Source organism: Bombina bombina, chromosome 4 (assembly GCF_027579735.1).
Source record: "Bombina bombina isolate aBomBom1 chromosome 4, aBomBom1.pri, whole genome shotgun sequence".
Classification (NCBI taxonomy): Eukaryota; Metazoa; Chordata; class Amphibia; order Anura; family Bombinatoridae; genus Bombina; species Bombina bombina.
Window position 1 is genome coordinate 769208520 of NC_069502.1, and position 20122 is coordinate 769228641.

At 38.7% G+C, this 20122-nt stretch overlaps 1 protein-coding gene across 1 annotated transcript in view; it reads left to right on the plus strand.

The window, feature by feature from the left end:
- NID1 (nidogen 1) overlaps positions 1–20122 on the plus strand; it is a 274670-nt gene that overhangs the window by 19992 nt on the left and 234556 nt on the right. The gene's annotated exons all lie outside the window — the stretch shown is intronic.

The window sequence follows — 20122 nt, forward strand, 5'->3', positions numbered from 1 at the left end:
GACGGTGAGTGTGTATATACTGTATATATATATATACAGTATATATATATATATACATATTTAGACATGTATATGTATGTATCTCTATGTTAAAGCCCTTAACAACCGCAATAAACCCGATATCGCTTGTGCCCAACTGTTCTCTCACAGTGGTACCTTTGAGTATTTGCTCTGTGTACATTACATAGAGGAGGCTCTTGTTTGTCACCTCTCCTTTGCAGGGATAATAGACGTTGTTAACGATGGTCAGCAATGCACAAACTACATGCCCTAACAAATTAAACCATGTATCTTTTTCTTTAGAATGTCGCTTTAATTAATAAAAGGCAGAGATAATGCTACAGTTTATCATTTTTTATATTCCTTTCTTGTGTTTAACGATTCATATATCACGGTCTCTCCCAAGGATTAAACAATTTCAATAACTTGTTATTGTATGTTTAGTTATTTTATTGGTGTACAAAAGAGGTTGATAAATGTATTTGAAGCTTAGTAACCAATTGTAGTTTTGAGAAACTACTCACACTTTATGAGGCACAATGAAGCCAATAGTAACACTGTAATCCTTAGTGATGTTGGTGTCTAAATGTTTCAGTTCCTAATGTAAGCATTTTCAGATTTTCTTTATTTGTGTCTCATATTTTTTTTTTTTTTTAATTAAATTTCAAAAATCTTTATTCAGAAATTGTGTCTCATATTTTAATCGAGTATGCTGAGCTGTGCAAATACCAGAATTTTAGGGTTGTGTCCAATGGAAATGTGGCACATAACAGAACAAAAAAAACAAATGCTGCTACTTAAAGGGACAGTATACACCAATTTTCATATAAATGCATGTAATAGACACTACTATAAAGAAGAATATGCACAGATTCTAATGTAAAAATGCAGTGTAAAACCTTTTACAGACTTAGAAGCTCACAGTTTATCACTGTTGATGAGGTTAGGCTGGAACACCTACTAAAATGAGCTGGGAAAGCAGGAACAGGCAGGCACAACCCCCCTGCATATGAAAAGACCCATTACACAAACAGGAGCAAGCAGGAATCTGTAGACATCAGTATACATCTAGCACTTTAGGGCTTGGTTAGGAGTCTGAATCTCAGCACAATGTTTTCTAAAAATAAGCAAAACTATAGATTTTTACAAAACTACTCCCAGATGGACTATATAAAGGAATCATCTACGAAACATTTATACAAAGAAATATCTAGTGTACAATGTACCTTATAAGAATGTGAAATAATAATAAGATTAAAGAATAGACATTTGTGGAAGCATTTTTTTTTACAGAAAGGGTGGTTAATTCATGTGGCTCCATTTATCAAGCAGTGGATGCTGCTCGGAGGCCCAACGTTTCAGGCTTGCTTAAAACAGAAGTTAAGAAGCAGCGGTCACACCTTTTAGGTGGCTGATTGAAATCATCCCATTCCCATATGATCGGGATGATTGACAGCCCCTGCTAGCGGCTGATTGGCCAGCAGTGAGCAGGGGCCAGCATTGCACAAGCTTGTGCAGTGATAAATACGGACAGCGTATGCAAATTATGTCTGCTCAACAAATGATAAAGCAACCCCATGGAATAAACTTCCATTAGAGGTGGTAAACTCAAGGACTACAAAAGAATTAAAAAATACCTGGGACACACATAAGGCTATCCTAAGAAATAAGTAAGTTTACACTACACATGTAATATGGATAAACTTGATCAGCCTTTTGGTTCTTATCTACCGTCAAAGTCTGTGTTTCTATGTTTATATTTAAATAAAGAATAATCTAAGATCCACTTTGTAGACCACTTAAAGGGACACTGAACCCAAAATTTTTCTTTTGTGATTCAGATAGAGCATGCAATTTTCAGCAACTTTCTAATTTACTCCTACTATCAAATTGTCTTCATTCTCTTAGTATCTTTATTTGAAAAGCAAGAATGTAAGTTTAGATGCCGGCTCATTTTTGGTGAACAACCTGGGTTGTCCTTGCTGATTGGCCAGCACCAATTAACAAGTGCTATCCAAGGTTCTGAACCAACAATTGGCTGGCTTCTTAGCTTAGATGCCTTCTTTTCCAAATAAAGATAGCAAGAGAATGAAGAAAAATTGATTATAGGAGTAAATTAGAAAGTTGCTTAAAATTGCATGCTCTATCTGAATCATGAAGGAAAAAATTTGGGTTCAGTGTCCCTTTAAAGTAAATGTAAACTTTAATGAATTAAAGCCCAGGATCAAACAATAATCTTAAAAACAGGAGCACTTTTATTAAAGTTAACAAAGACGCTTATTTTTAAAAATACTTATCTATGCGTTGTGGTAAACATAACGTTTGCCCGCAGCTAGGTGTTAAATCATTGTCTTTTTATTATGCACTTGTTAATTATGCAATTCTACTGCATTGAGTGGTCCTTTAAACCAGTCACAATGCTCTCCCAGAGGTTTCTGTTGGATTATTTTTGATAATTTATCTATCTTGAAGATATTATCACATATTGGGACAGATTACAAGTGGAGCGCAAACTTATCGTGCACCCCTAAATGGGCGATTTCGCCCGTTTACTGGAGCACAATAAATAACCAGCTATTACAAGTGGCTGGTTAATGCTACCGCGAGCCTGGTAGCAATTTGTGTTTAGGAAAATTAACCAGAGATAAGGCTCGCCGGAAACACAAATTATGAAGCAGCATTCTAAAGACCGCTGCTCCATAACCTGTCCGCCTGCTCTAGGCGGCGGACAGACATCGCCAGAAATCAACGCGATAGAATACGATCAGGTTGATTGACACCCCCTGCTAGTGGCCAATTGGCCGCCAATCTGCAGGGAGCGGTATTGCACCAGCAGTTCACAAGACATGATAAAGGCAGAGAGAGTATGCTGTCTGCATTTATCGATGTGCAGCGGACATGATCCGCAATATCGGATAATGTCCGCGAGCACAATGATAATTTTGCCCCCAGGTCTCAATAGGTATCAAACTTACAGTTTATTGGCTTTTTTTTTCTCTCCCGATCTGTGTTTTTCAAGTTCTGAGTGATCAAAATCCAAGCAATAACATAATGTCCGTATTGGGAAATATTTGGATTTGATCCCAGCAGATAACAGAAAAATCACCCATTTGATGTCAGGTCAGCAATGACATCTGTGATCACAATTCTCCTGACCACAGGTTTTGCACTTTATTTCAGAAACAAAATGGACACAAGGAATTCAACACATAAAAAGTGCTGAAAAAGTACAAAAACTGGACTTTTCAACATGTCTGACAGTATTCCAAGAGGATTTGGAATAATTATATTATCTTTGCATGTTTAATGTAGCCACAGACACCATTTTAGATATACAGGTGTGCTCATAAGTTTACATACCCTGGCAGAATTTATGATTTCTTGGCCATTTTTCAGAGAATATGAATGATAACACAACTTTTCTTTCACTCATGGTTACTGTTTGGCTGAAGCCATTTATTATCAATCAACTGTGTTTACTCTTTTTAAATCATAATGACAACAGAAACTACCCAAATGACCCTGATCAAAAGTTTACATACCCTGATGATTTTGGCCCGATAACATGTCCACAAGTTGACACAAAAGAGTTTGAATGGATATTAAAGGTAACCATCCTCACCTGTGATCTGTTTTCTTGTAATTAGTGTGTGTGTATAAAAGGTCAATGAGTTTCTGGACTCCTGACAGGCCCTTGCATCTTTCATCCAGTGTTGCACTGACGACTCTGGATTCTGAGTCATGGGGAAAGCAAAAGAATTGTCAAAGGATCTGTGGGAAAAGGTAGTTGAACTGTATAAAACAGGAAAGGGATATAAAAAGATATCCAAGGAATTGAGAATGCAAATTAGCAGCGTTCAAGTTCTAATAAAGAAGTGGAAAATGAGGGAGTAAACACAGTTGATTGATAATAAATGGCTTCAGCCAAACACTAACCATGAGTGAAAGAAAAGTTTTTGTTTTATCATTCATATTCTCTGAAAAATGGCCAAGAAATCATAAATTCTGCCAGGGTATGTAAACTTATGAGCACACCTGTATATCTAAAATGGTGTAACAAATTAAACCATGTATCTTTTTCTTTAGAATGTCGCTTTAATTAATAAAAGGCAGAGATAATGCTACAGTTTATCATTTTTTATATTCCTTTCTTGTGTTTAACGATTCATATATCACGGTCTCTCCCAAGGATTAAACAATTTCAATAACTTGTTATTGTATGTTTAGTTATTTTATTGGTGTACAAAAGAGGTTGATAAATGTATTTGAAGCTTAGTAACCAATTGTAGTTTTGAGAAACTACTCACACTTTATGAGGCACAATGAAGCCAATAGTAACACTGTAATCCTTAGTGATGTTGGTGTCTAAATGTTTCAGTTCCTAATGTAAGCATTTTCAGATTTTCTTTATTTGTGTCTCATATTTTTTTTTTTTTAATTAAATTTCAAAAATCTTTATTCAGAAATTGTGTCTCATATTTTAATCGAGTATGCTGAGCTGTGCAAATACCAGAATTTTAGGGTTGTGTCCAATGGAAATGTGGCACATAACAGAACAAAAAAAACAAATGCTGCTACTTAAAGGGACAGTATACACCAATTTTCATATAAATGCATGTAATAGACACTACTATAAAGAAGAATATGCACAGATTCTAATGTAAAAATGCAGTGTAAAACCTTTTACAGACTTAGAAGCTCACAGTTTATCACTGTTGATGAGGTTAGGCTGGAACACCTACTAAAATGAGCTGGGAAAGCAGGAACAGGCAGGCACAACCCCCCTGCATATGAAAAGACCCATTACACAAACAGGAGCAAGCAGGAATCTGTAGACATCAGTATACATCTAGCACTTTAGGGCTTGGTTAGGAGTCTGAATCTCAGCACAATGTTTTCTAAAAATAAGCAAAACTATAGATTTTTACAAAACTACTCCCAGATGGACTATATAAAGGAATCATCTACGAAACATTTATACAAAGAAATATCTAGTGTACAATGTACCTTATAAGAATGTGAAATAATAATAAGATTAAAGAATAGACATTTGTGGAAGCATTTTTTTTTACAGAAAGGGTGGTTAATTCATGTGGCTCCACTTATCAAGCAGTGGATGCTGCTCGGAGGCCCAACGTTTCAGGCTTGCTTAAAACAGAAGTTAAGAAGCAGCGGTCACACCTTTTAGGTGGCTGATTGAAATCATCCCATTCCCATATGATCGGGATGATTGACAGCCCCTGCTAGCGGCTGATTGGCCAGCAGTGAGCAGGGGCCAGCATTGCACAAGCTTGTGCAGTGATAAATACGGACAGCGTATGCAAATTATGTCTGCTCAACAAATGATAAAGCAACCCCATGGAATAAACTTCCATTAGAGGTGGTAAACTCAAGGACTACAAAAGAATTAAAAAATACCTGGGACACACATAAGGCTATCCTAAGAAATAAGTAAGTTTACACTACACAAGTAATATGGATAAACTTGATCAGCCTTTTGGTTCTTATCTACCGTCAAAGTCTGTGTTTCTATGTTTATATTTAAATAAAGAATAATCTAAGATCCACTTTGTAGACCACTTAAAGGGACACTGAACCCAAAATTTTTCTTTTGTGATTCAGATAGAGCATGCAATTTTCAGCAACTTTCTAATTTACTCCTACTATCAAATTGTCTTCATTCTCTTAGTATCTTTATTTGAAAAGCAAGAATGTAAGTTTAGATGCCGGCTCATTTTTGGTGAACAACCTGGGTTGTCCTTGCTGATTGGCCAGCACCAATTAACAAGTGCTATCCAAGGTTCTGAACCAACAATTGGCTGGCTTCTTAGCTTAGATGCCTTCTTTTCCAAATAAAGATAGCAAGAGAATGAAGAAAAATTGATTATAGGAGTAAATTAGAAAGTTGCTTAAAATTGCATGCTCTATCTGAATCATGAAGGAAAAAATTTGGGTTCAGTGTCCCTTTAAAGTAAATGTAAACTTTAATGAATTAAAGCCCAGGATCAAACAATAATCTTAAAAACAGGAGCACTTTTATTAAAGTTAACAAAGACGCTTATTTTTAAAAATACTTATCTATGCGTTGTGGTAAACATAACGTTTGCCCGCAGCTAGGTGTTAAATCATTGTCTTTTTATTATGCACTTGTTAATTATGCAATTCTACTGCATTGAGTGGTCCTTTAAACCAGTCACAATGCTCTCCCAGAGGTTTCTGTTGGATTATTTTTGATAATTTATCTATCTTGAAGATATTATCACATATTGGGACAGATTACAAGTGGAGCGCAAACTTATCGTGCACCCCTAAATGGGCGATTTCGCCCGTTTACTGGAGCACAATAAATAACCAGCTATTACAAGTGGCTGGTTAATGCTACCGCGAGCCTGGTAGCAATTTGTGTTTAGGAAAATTAACCAGAGATAAGGCTCGCCGGAAACACAAATTATGAAGCAGCATTCTAAAGACCGCTGCTCCATAACCTGTCCGCCTGCTCTAGGCGGCGGACAGACATCGCCAGAAATCAACGCGATAGAATACGATCAGGTTGATTGACACCCCCTGCTAGTGGCCAATTGGCCGCCAATCTGCAGGGAGCGGTATTGCACCAGCAGTTCACAAGACATGATAAAGGCAGAGAGAGTATGCTGTCTGCATTTATCGATGTGCAGCGGACATGATCCGCAATATCGGATAATGTCCGCGAGCACAATGATAATTTTGCCCCCAGGTCTCAATAGGTATCAAACTTACAGTTTATTGGCTTTTTTTTTCTCTCCCGATCTGTGTTTTTCAAGTTCTGAGTGATCAAAATCCAAGCAATAACATAATGTCCGTATTGGGAAATATTTGGATTTGATCCCAGCAGATAACAGAAAAATCACCCATTTGATGTCAGGTCAGCAATGACATCTGTGATCACAATTCTCCTGACCACAGGTTTTGCACTTTATTTCAGAAACAAAATGGACACAAGGAATTCAACACATAAAAAGTGCTGAAAAAGTACAAAAACTGGACTTTTCAACATGTCTGACAGTATTCCAAGAGGATTTGGAATAATTATATTATCTTTGCATGTTTAATGTAGCCACAGACACCATTTTAGATATACAGGTGTGCTCATAAGTTTACATACCCTGGCAGAATTTATGATTTCTTGGCCATTTTTCAGAGAATATGAATGATAACACAACTTTTCTTTCACTCATGGTTACTGTTTGGCTGAAGCCATTTATTATCAATCAACTGTGTTTACTCTTTTTAAATCATAATGACAACAGAAACTACCCAAATGACCCTGATCAAAAGTTTACATACCCTGATGATTTTGGCCCGATAACATGTCCACAAGTTGACACAAAAGAGTTTGAATGGATATTAAAGGTAACCATCCTCACCTGTGATCTGTTTTCTTGTAATTAGTGTGTGTGTATAAAAGGTCAATGAGTTTCTGGACTCCTGACAGGCCCTTGCATCTTTCATCCAGTGTTGCACTGACGACTCTGGATTCTGAGTCATGGGGAAAGCAAAAGAATTGTCAAAGGATCTGTGGGAAAAGGTAGTTGAACTGTATAAAACAGGAAAGGGATATAAAAAGATATCCAAGGAATTGAGAATGCAAATTAGCAGCGTTCAAGTTCTAATAAAGAAGTGGAAAATGAGGGAGTAAACACAGTTGATTGATAATAAATGGCTTCAGCCAAACACTAACCATGAGTGAAAGAAAAGTTTTTGTTTTATCATTCATATTCTCTGAAAAATGGCCAAGAAATCATAAATTCTGCCAGGGTATGTAAACTTATGAGCACACCTGTATATCTAAAATGGTGTAACAAATTAAACCATGTATCTTTTTCTTTAGAATGTCGCTTTAATTAATAAAAGGCAGAGATAATGCTACAGTTTATCATTTTTTATATTCCTTTCTTGTGTTTAACGATTCATATATCACGGTCTCTCCCAAGGATTAAACAATTTCAATAACTTGTTATTGTATGTTTAGTTATTTTATTGGTGTACAAAAGAGGTTGATAAATGTATTTGAAGCTTAGTAACCAATTGTAGTTTTGAGAAACTACTCACACTTTATGAGGCACAATGAAGCCAATAGTAACACTGTAATCCTTAGTGATGTTGGTGTCTAAATGTTTCAGTTCCTAATGTAAGCATTTTCAGATTTTCTTTATTTGTGTCTCATATTTTTTTTTTTAATTAAATTTCAAAAATCTTTATTCAGAAATTGTGTCTCATATTTTAATTGAGTATGCTGAGCTGTGCAAATACCAGAATTTTAGGGTTGTGTCCAATGGAAATGTGGCACATAACAGAACAAAAAAAACAAATGCTGCTACTTAAAGGGACAGTATACACCAATTTTCATATAAATGCATGTAATAGACACTACTATAAAGAAGAATATGCACAGATTCTAATGTAAAAATGCAGTGTAAAACCTTTTACAGACTTAGAAGCTCACAGTTTATCACTGTTGATGAGGTTAGGCTGGAACACCTACTAAAATGAGCTGGGAAAGCAGGAACAGGCAGGCACAACCCCCCTGCATATGAAAAGACCCATTACACAAACAGGAGCAAGCAGGAATCTGTAGACATCAGTATACATCTAGCACTTTAGGGCTTGGTTAGGAGTCTGAATCTCAGCACAATGTTTTCTAAAAATAAGCAAAACTATAGATTTTTACAAAACTACTCCCAGATGGACTATATAAAGGAATCATCTACGAAACATTTATACAAAGAAATATCTAGTGTACAATGTACCTTATAAGAATGTGAAATAATAATAAGATTAAAGAATAGACATTTGTGGAAGCATTTTTTTTTACAGAAAGGGTGGTTAATTCATGTGGCTCCATTTATCAAGCAGTGGATGCTGCTCGGAGGCCCAACGTTTCAGGCTTGCTTAAAACAGAAGTTAAGAAGCAGCGGTCACACCTTTTAGGTGGCTGATTGAAATCATCCCATTCCCATATGATCGGGATGATTGACAGCCCCTGCTAGCGGCTGATTGGCCAGCAGTGAGCAGGGGCCAGCATTGCACAAGCTTGTGCAGTGATAAATACGGACAGCGTATGCAAATTATGTCTGCTCAACAAATGATAAAGCAACCCCATGGAATAAACTTCCATTAGAGGTGGTAAACTCAAGGACTGCAAAAGAATTAAAAAATACCTGGGACACACATAAGGCTATCCTAAGAAATAAGTAAGTTTACACTACACAAGTAATATGGATAAACTTGATCAGCCTTTTGGTTCTTATCTACCGTCAAAGTCTGTGTTTCTATGTTTATATTTAAATAAAGAATAATCTAAGATCCACTTTGTAGACCACTTAAAGGGACACTGAACCCAAAATTTTTCTTTTGTGATTCAGATAGAGCATGCAATTTTCAGCAACTTTCTAATTTACTCCTACTATCAAATTGTCTTCATTCTCTTAGTATCTTTATTTGAAAAGCAAGAATGTAAGTTTAGATGCCGGCTCATTTTTGGTGAACAACCTGGGTTGTCCTTGCTGATTGGCCAGCACCAATTAACAAGTGCTATCCAAGGTTCTGAACCAACAATTGGCTGGCTTCTTAGCTTAGATGCCTTCTTTTCCAAATAAAGATAGCAAGAGAATGAAGAAAAATTGATTATAGGAGTAAATTAGAAAGTTGCTTAAAATTGCATGCTCTATCTGAATCATGAAGGAAAAAATTTGGGTTCAGTGTCCCTTTAAAGTAAATGTAAACTTTAATGAATTAAAGCCCAGGATCAAACAATAATCTTAAAAACAGGAGCACTTTTATTAAAGTTAACAAAGACGCTTATTTTTAAAAATACTTATCTATGCGTTGTGGTAAACATAACGTTTGCCCGCAGCTAGGTGTTAAATCATTGTCTTTTTATTATGCACTTGTTAATTATGCAATTCTACTGCATTGAGTGGTCCTTTAAACCAGTCACAATGCTCTCCCAGAGGTTTCTGTTGGATTATTTTTGATAATTTATCTATCTTGAAGATATTATCACATATTGGGACAGATTACAAGTGGAGCGCAAACTTATCGTGCACCCCTAAATGGGCGATTTCGCCCGTTTACTGGAGCACAATAAATAACCAGCTATTACAAGTGGCTGGTTAATGCTACCGCGAGCCTGGTAGCAATTTGTGTTTAGGAAAATTAACCAGAGATAAGGCTCGCCGGAAAAACAAATTATGAAGCAGCATTCTAAAGACCGCTGCTCCATAACCTGTCCGCCTGCTCTAGGCGGCGGACAGACATCGCCAGAAATCAACGCGATAGAATACGATCAGGTTGATTGACACCCCCTGCTAGTGGCCAATTGGCCGCCAATCTGCAGGGAGCGGTATTGCACCAGCAGTTCACAAGACATGATAAAGGCAGAGAGAGTATGCTGTCTGCATTTATCGATGTGCAGCGGACATGATCCGCAATATCGGATAATGTCCGCGAGCACAATGATAATTTTGCCCCCAGGTCTCAATAGGTATCAAACTTACAGTTTATTGGCTTTTTTTTTCTCTCCCGATCTGTGTTTTTCAAGTTCTGAGTGATCAAAATCCAAGCAATAACATAATGTCCGTATTGGGAAATATTTGGATTTGATCCCAGCAGATAACAGAAAAATCACCCATTTGATGTCAGGTCAGCAATGACATCTGTGATCACAATTCTCCTGACCACAGGTTTTGCACTTTATTTCAGAAACAAAATGGACACAAGGAATTCAACACATAAAAAGTGCTGAAAAAGTACAAAAACTGGACTTTTCAACATGTCTGACAGTATTCCAAGAGGATTTGGAATAATTATATTATCTTTGCATGTTTAATGTAGCCACAGACACCATTTTAGATATACAGGTGTGCTCATAAGTTTACATACCCTGGCAGAATTTATGATTTCTTGGCCATTTTTCAGAGAATATGAATGATAACACAACTTTTCTTTCACTCATGGTTACTGTTTGGCTGAAGCCATTTATTATCAATCAACTGTGTTTACTCTTTTTAAATCATAATGACAACAGAAACTACCCAAATGACCCTGATCAAAAGTTTACATACCCTGATGATTTTGGCCCGATAACATGTCCACAAGTTGACACAAAAGAGTTTGAATGGATATTAAAGGTAACCATCCTCACCTGTGATCTGTTTTCTTGTAATTAGTGTGTGTGTATAAAAGGTCAATGAGTTTCTGGACTCCTGACAGGCCCTTGCATCTTTCATCCAGTGTTGCACTGACGACTCTGGATTCTGAGTCATGGGGAAAGCAAAAGAATTGTCAAAGGATCTGTGGGAAAAGGTAGTTGAACTGTATAAAACAGGAAAGGGATATAAAAAGATATCCAAGGAATTGAGAATGCAAATTAGCAGCGTTCAAGTTCTAATAAAGAAGTGGAAAATGAGGGAGTAAACACAGTTGATTGATAATAAATGGCTTCAGCCAAACACTAACCATGAGTGAAAGAAAAGTTTTTGTTTTATCATTCATATTCTCTGAAAAATGGCCAAGAAATCATAAATTCTGCCAGGGTATGTAAACTTAAGAGCACAACTGTATATATATATATATCTCAATATATGGTCCAGCTTTATTAAAGTGAAAGTCAACCATAGTGTTTTTGAAACACTAGGGTTGACTGTTGAAACAAATAAAGGGCACAAATTCATGAAGTATAATATAATTCATGCAGAAAGTGCCTTTATTTGTTTCAACCTTTCACCGTACTTAACTGCTACAGCAGCCCATGGCTTAGCAAATAGCCATGCGGTAAATCCGGCTCCCATGGGCACCAAACTGGATTTACCGCACGGTTATTGCTAAGAGATGAAAACATCACCTCTTAGCAAAAAAATTTTGGGGCCGTGGGCTGCCATAGCAGCTAAGAACGGTGAACTGTTGGAACAAATAAAGGCACTTTCTGCATGAAGTATCTTTATTTGTTTCAACAGTCAACACTAGTGTTTCAAAAATGAAAAAAAACTTTTAAAGGGACACTGAACCCAAATTTTTTATTTCATGATTCAGATAGAGCATGCAATTTTAAGCAACTTTCTACTTTACTTCTATTATCAATTTTTCTTTGTTCTCTTATTATCTTTATTTGAAAAAGAAGGTATCTAAGCTAAAGAGCCAGCCAATTTTTGCTTCAGTATCCTGGACAGCACTTGTTTATTGGTAGGTGAATTTATCCACCAATCAGCAAGAACAACCCAGGTTGTTCACCAAAAATGGGCCGGCATCTAAACTTACATTCTTGCTTTTCAAATAAAGATACCAAGAGAATGAAGAAAATGTTATTATAGGAGTAAATTAGAAAGTTGCTTAAAATTGCACGCCCTATCTGAAACAAATTTGGGTTCAGTGTCCCTTTAACCCTATTTTCATCACTGTTGTATAGTCACTCATTAGAGGGCACGACAGACATTTACACCTGAATATGTGTATAATAGACAGATACGTAAAATCCTGTACGGCTAGCGAGATCTGCAGGAAACGTGAGAAACCAGAAATCATGACCGCAACATCAAGAAAACAGAATTTATGCTTACCTGATAAATTACTTTCTCCAACGGTGTGTCCGGTCCACGGCGTCATCCTTACTTGTGGGAAATATCTCTTCCCCAACAGGAAATGGCAAAGAGTCCCAGCAAAGCTGGCCATATAGTCCCTCCTAGGCTCCGCCCACCCCAGTTATTCGACCGACGGCCAGGAGGAAAAAATAGGAGAAACCATATGGTACCGTGCTGACTGTAGTTAGAGAAAATAATTCATCAGACCTGACCTAAAAAACCAGGGCGGGCCGTGGACCGGACACACCGTTGGAGAAAGTAATTTATCAGGTAAGCATAAATTCTGTTTTCTCCAACATTGGTGTGTCCGGTCCACGGCGTCATCCTTACTTGTGGGAACCAATACCAAAGCTTTAGGACACGGATGAAGGGAGGGAGCCAATCAGGTTACCTAAACGGAAGGCACCACGGCTTGCAAAACCTTTCTCCCAAAAATAGCCTCCGAAGAAGCAAAAGTATCAAATTTGTAAAATTTGGCAAAAGTGTGCAGTGAAGACCAAGTCGCTGCCTTACATATCTGATCAACAGAAGCCTCGTTCTTGAAGGCCCATGTGGAAGCCACAGCCCTAGTGGAGTGAGCTGTGATTCTTTCAGGAGGCTGCCGTCCGGCAGTCTCGTAAGCCAATCGGATGATGCTTTTAAGCCAAAAGGAAAGAGAGGTAGAAGTCGCTTTTTGACCTCTCCTTTTACCAGAATAGACGACAAACAGAGAAGATGTTTGTCTGAAATCTTTTGTAGCTTCTAAATAGAATTTTAGAGCACGGACTACGTCCAAATTGTGTAACAAACGTTCCTTCTTTGAAACTGGATTCGGACACAAAGAAGGTACAACTATCTCCTGGTTAATATTTTTGTTAGAAACAACCTTTGGAAGAAAACCAGGCTTAGTACGCAAAACCACCTTATCTGCATGGAACACCAGATAGGGCGGAGAACACTGTAGAGCAGATAACTCTGAAACTCTTCTAGCAGAAGAAATAGCAACCAAAAACAAAACTTTCCAAGATAACAACTTAATATCTATGGAATGTAGAGGTTCAAACAGAACCCCTTGAAGAACTGAGAGAACTAGATTTAAACTCCAGGGAGGAGTCAAAGGTCTGTAAACAGGCTTGATCCTAACCAGAGCCTGAACAAATGCTTGAACATCTGGCACAGCTGCCAGTCGTTTGTGTAGTAAGACAGATAAGGCAGAAATCTGTCCCTTTAGAGAACTCGCAGATAATCCTTTATCCAAACCTTCTTGCAGAAAGGAAAGAATCTTAGGAATTTTTATCTTATTCCATGGGAATCCCTTGGATTCACACCAGCAGATATATCTTTTCCATATTTTATGGTAAATCTTTCTAGTTACCGGTTTTCTGGCCTGAACCAGAGTATCTATCACAGAATCGGAAAACCCACGCTTTGATAGAATCAAGCGTTCAATCTCCAAGCCGTCAGCTGGAGGGAGACCAGATTTGGATGTTCGAATGGACCCTGAACAAGAAGGTCCTGTCTCAAAGGTAGCTTCCATGGTGGAACCGATGACATATTCACCAGGTCTGCATACCAAGTCCTGCGTGGCCACGCAGGAGCTATCAAGATCACCGAGGCCCTCTCCTGTTTGATCCTGGCTACCAGCCTGGGAATGAGAGGAAACGGTGGAAACACATAAGCTAGGTTGAAGGTCCAAGGTGCTACTAGTGCATCCACTAGAGTCGCCTTGGGATCCCTGGATCTGGACCCGTAGCAAGGAACCTTGAAGTTCTGACGAGACGCCATCAGATCCATGTCTGGAATGCCCCATAATTGAGTCAACTGGGCAAAGATCTCCGGGTGGAGTTCCCACTCCCCCGGATGGAATGTCTGATGACTCAGATAATCCGCTTCCCAGTTTTCCACACCTGGGATGTGGATCGCAGATAGATGGCAGGAGTGATCCTCCGCCCATTGTATTATTTTGGTCACTTCTTTCATCGCCAGGGAACTCCTTGTTCCCCCCTGATGATTGATATACGCAACAGTCGTCATGTTGTCTGATTGGAATCTTATGAATCTGGCCTTTGCAAGCTGAGGCCAAGCCCTGAGAGCATTGAATATCGCTCTTAGTTCCAGAATGTTTATCGGGAGAAGAGACTCTTCCCGAGACCATAGTCCCTGAGCTTTCAGGGATTCCCAGACCGCGCCCCAGCCCACTAGACTGGCGTCGGTCGTGACAATGACCCACTCTGGTCTGCGGAAGCTCATTCCCTGGGATAGGTGGCCCAGGGTTAGCCACCAACGGAGTGAATCTCTGGTCTTCTAATCTACTTGAATCACTGGAGACAAGTCTGTATAGTCCCCATTCCACTGTTTCAGCATGCACAATTGTAATGGTCTTAGATGAATTCGCGCAAAAGGAACTATGTCCATTGCTGCAACCATCAACCCTACTACTTCCATGCACTGAGCTATGGAAGGACGTGGAACAGAATGAAGAACTTGACAAGCGCTTAGAAGTTTTGACTTTCTGACATCTGTCAGAAAAATCCTCATTTCTAAGGAATCTATTATTGTTCCCAAGAAGGGAACTCTTGTTGACGGAGACAGAGAACTTTTTTCTATGTTCACCTACCATCCGTGAGATCTGAGAAAGGCCAGAACGATGTCTGTATGAGCCTTTGCTTTTGAAAGGGACGACGCTTGTATTAGAATGTCGTCCAAGTATGGTACTACTGCAATGCCCCTCGGTCTTAGAACCGCTAGAAGGGACCCGAGTACCTTTGTGAAAATCCTTGGAGCAGTGGCTAATCTGAATGGGAGGGCCACAAACTGGTAATGTTTGTCCAGAAAGGCGAACCTTAGGAACTGATGATGTTCTTTGTGGATAGGAATATGTAGGTACGCATCCTTTAGATCCACGGTAGTCATAAATTGACCTTCCTGGATAGTGGGTAGAATCGTTCGAATTGGTTTCCATTTTGAACGATGGTACCCTGAGAAATTTGTTTAGGATCTTTAAATCCAGAATAGGTCTGAAGGTTCCCTCTTTTTTGGGAACTACGAACAGATTTGAGTAAAATCCCATTCCTTGTTCCGTCATTGGAACTGGGTGTATCACTCCCATCTTTAACAGTTCTTCTACACAATGTAAGAACGCCTGTCTCTTTATTTGGTTTGAGGATAAGTGAGACATGTGGAACCTTCCCCTTGGGGGTAGTTCCTTGAATTCCAGAAGATAACCCTGAGAAACTATTTCTAGCGTCCAGGGATCCTGAACATCTCTTGCCCAAGCCTGAGCAAAGAGAGAGAGTCTGCCCCCCACTAGATCCGGTCCCGGATCAGGGGCTACTCCTTCATGCTGTTTTGTTAGCGGTAGCAGGCTTCTTGGCCTGCTTACCCTTGTTCCAGCCTTGCATCGGTTTCCAGGCTGGTTTGGATTGTGAGGCATTACCCTCTTGCTTAGAGGATGCAGAATTAGAGGCCGGTCCGTTCCTGAAATTACGAAAGGAACGAAAATTAGACTTATTCTTGGCCTTGAAAGGCCTATCTTGTGGGAGGGCGTGGCCCTTTCCCCCAGTGATGTCTGAGATAATCTCTTTCAATTCTGGTCCAAAGAGAGTTTTACCCTTGAAGGGGATGTTAAGCAATTTTGTCTTGGATGATACATCCGCTGACCAAGAGTTTAGCCAAAGCGCTCTGCGCGCCACAATTGCAAACCCTGAATTTTTCGCCGCTAATCTAGCTAATTGCAAAGCGGCATCTAAAATAAAAGAGTTAGCCAACTTAAGTGCGTGAACTCTGTCCATAACTTCCTCATATGGAGTCTCTCTACTGAGCGCCTTTTCTAGTTCCTCGAACCAGAACCACGCTGCTGTAGTGACAGGAACAATGCACGAAATGGGTTGTAGAAGGTAACCTTGCTGTACAAAAATCTTTTTAAGCAAACCCTCCAATTTTTTATCCATAGGATCTTTGAAAGCACAACTATCCTCGATAGGAATAGTAGTGTGCTTGTTTAGAGTAGAAACTGCCCCCTCGACCTTGGGGACTGTCTGCCATAAGTCCTTTCTGGGGTCGACCATAGGAAATAATTTCTTAAATATAGGAGGGGGAACAAAAGGTATGCCGGGCTTCTCCCACTCCTTATTCACTATGTCCGCCACCCGCTTGGGTATAGGAAAAGCGTTGGGGTCCACCGGAACCTCTAGGAACTTGTCCATCTTGTATAATTTTTCTGGAATAACCAAGTTGTCACAATCATCCAGAGTAGATAACACCTACTTAAGCAGTGCGCGGAGATGCTCTTATTTAAATTTAAATGTCACAACATCAGGTTCAGCCTGTTGAGAAATTTTTCCTGAATCTGAAATTTCCCCATCTGACAAAACCTCCCTCATGGCCCCTTCAGATTGGTGTGAGGGTATGACAGAACAATTATCATCAGCGCCCTCCTGCTCTTCAGTGTTTAAAACAGAGCAATCGCGCTTTCTCTGGCATGCAGGCATTTTGGATAAAATATTTGCTATGGAGTTATCCATTACAGCCGTCAATTGTTGCATGGTAATAAGCATAGGCGCGCTAGAAGTACTAGGGGCCTCCTGCGTGGGCACAACTGGTATAGACACAGAATGAGATGATGTAGAACCATGTCTACTCCCTTCATCTGATGAATCATCTTGGGCAACTTCATTATCTGTGACAGTATTGTCCTTACATTGTTTGGACGCTATGGCACAATTATCACACAATTTTGAAGGGGGAGACACATTGAATTTCATACATATAGAACATAGCTTATCTGAAGGCACATACATGTTAAACAGGCTTGTCAATAAAGCACAAAAACCGTTTTAAAACAAAACCGTTACTGTCTCTTTAAATTTTAAACAGAGCACACTTTATTACTGAATATGTGAAAAAATATGAAGGAATTGTTCAAAATTTACCAAAATTTCACCACAGTGTCTTAAAGCATTAAAAGTATTGCACACCAATTTTCAGAGCTTTAACCCTTAAAATAACGAAACCGGAGCCGGTTACAGATTTAACCCCTATACAGTCCCAGCTACAGCCTTTGCTGTGACTTTACCAAGCCCAGAGGGGAATACGATACCAAATGACGCCTTCTAGGAACTTTTCCAACTACTTTCAGGTCCTCACACATGCATCTGCATGTCTTGCTCTCAAAAACAACTGCGCAGTAATGGCGCGAAAATGAGGCTCAGCCTACAACTGGGAAGGCCCTTCCTGACTGGAAAAGGTGTCTAACATAGTGCCTGACGTTAAAAAACGTTCCCCAAGTTTATAAGTGTGAATTATCAGCATAAACATGTATAAAATGTCCAAATAAAGCAATCGATTTAGCCCATAAAAGTGTCTACCAGTTTTATAGCCCATATTAAGCCCTTTATTCTGTTTGAGACTAAGAAAATGGCTTACCGGTCCCCATGAGGGGAAATGACAGCCTTCCAGCATTACACAGTCTTGTTAGAAATATGGCTAGTCATACCTTAAGCAGAAAAGTCTGCTAACTGTTTCCCCCAACTGAAGTTACTTCATCTCAACAGTCCTATGTGGAAACAGCAATCGATTTTAGTTACTGTCTGCTAAAATCATCTTCCTCTCACAAACAGAAATCTTCATCTTTTCTGTTTCAGAGTAAATAGTACATACCAGCACTATTTTAAAATAACAAACTCTTGATAGTAGAATAAAAAAAACTACAACTAAACACCACATACTCTTAACCATCTCCGTGGAGATGTTGCCTGTGCAACGGCAAAGAGAATGCTGGGGTGGGCGGAGCCTAGGAGGGACTATATGGCCAGCTTTGCTGGGACTCTTTGCCATTTCCTGTTGGGGAAGAGATATTTCCCACAAGTAAGGATGACGCCGTGGACCGGACACACCAATGTTGGAGAAATGGTGTTTAACACTCTTACTGACTTTGTTTTTTATTTCATATTATTTGTATTATATTTATTATATTATATTTAATTTCATACTCACATTTTTGGTATCGTAAAGTACCATGAAAATTAGGAACAGGGTTTCTCTTGGCAATTACATTGTTGTAATCAGGAGTTAAGTATTTGCCATTATTGTTTGTTTAAACAAGTAATTTATTAACTGTTATAGGAATGCGGCAAAGAGATACCCCATTTGTACAGTGAGTGTGACGTTTGGTAATTGCGGTTTGTACAGTGGGTTTTTGTGAACTCCGTCTGTACAGTGAGTTCTGCAGCTTTGGACTATTTTTAAAACCTTGTCACTTTCACAATTCCGTTATGGCAGATAATTCCGTTATGGCAGATTAGTATAAATTGCGTCCACTTTTCTGTTATGGAAATTCATTTCCTACACTGTTCTTCTTGATTTTAGATGAAAATCTTGCTAAAACTGAAAAATATTTTTTCTTAAAGAATTTTTTGTTAAACATATTATGGGCCAGATTACAAGTGGAGCGCTAAATTATCGTGCACCCGCAAACGGGCAAATTGGCCCGTTTGCGGGCGCACAATAAATAACCAGTCATTACAAGTGGCTGGTTATTGCTACCGCAAGCTCACGGTAGCAATTAGAGCTTATAAAATTAATCAGAGATCAGATCTCTGGTTAATTTTATAAATGTGCCCCAAAAATACAGTGTAGTGTATTTTGTTAAAAAAATTAGATAGCAGCATATATTTTGTTTTAAATGAAATAACTGCACTAGGCAGTATTTTGGGGGTAAAATTGGTGGGATGAGTGGGGTGTTAGAAAAATAAAACGGCACTGAAAAGTGCCTTTATATTGCGGTCTATGGTAACTGTGTGTTCCCAGTAAATAAACACTCACCAGCCACTGTATTAGGTACCAAACAGTTCAAAAGGAGAAAGGAATTGCAGGCTGTACCAAACTGGGATATTAGTAAAAATCAAAAATGTATTAAAGCATTTTAAAAACGGAGAACATTGTCTTTCAAAAAGCACACACTAGCAAGTTACATACAACCTCAGCACACAGGTGCTGCCTCCGACACGTTTCCTGCTTAGAACAAGCACTTCATCAGGGATAAGCATCTGCTCTCCCTGTGAAAATCTAAACCTCTAAATCTTAACCCTTTCATGATCTGAAAGGAACATCTTCATACCACGTATGCAATGTAATTTAAGAACATGGTAAACACATATACCAACATAAAAACAAGGGTATAAATTCTCAAACTTTTAACACTTTCACGGAATATCTATAATATCTCAAAGGCATCAGAGGAATATATTGAGAATATTCTAGGGAATTGTTTCAATATTTTTATACTCGCTAAAAGAGAGGTATAAGGTGCGCAAATCTGTCCCCTGCACAGACACTAATTTGTTCCCATAAACCAGATATGTTAGACAATATTAAAATATAAGAAAAAGTGTGTGTGTGTGCGCTAACAGCTACGGGGATAATCTCCAATGGTAATTTATAAAACAACTGTGGTAGTGGGTGTATATAAGCTAAAAATCCTAGGATTATATCCTCCTTTGAACAATATATCTAATAAAATAAACACATAT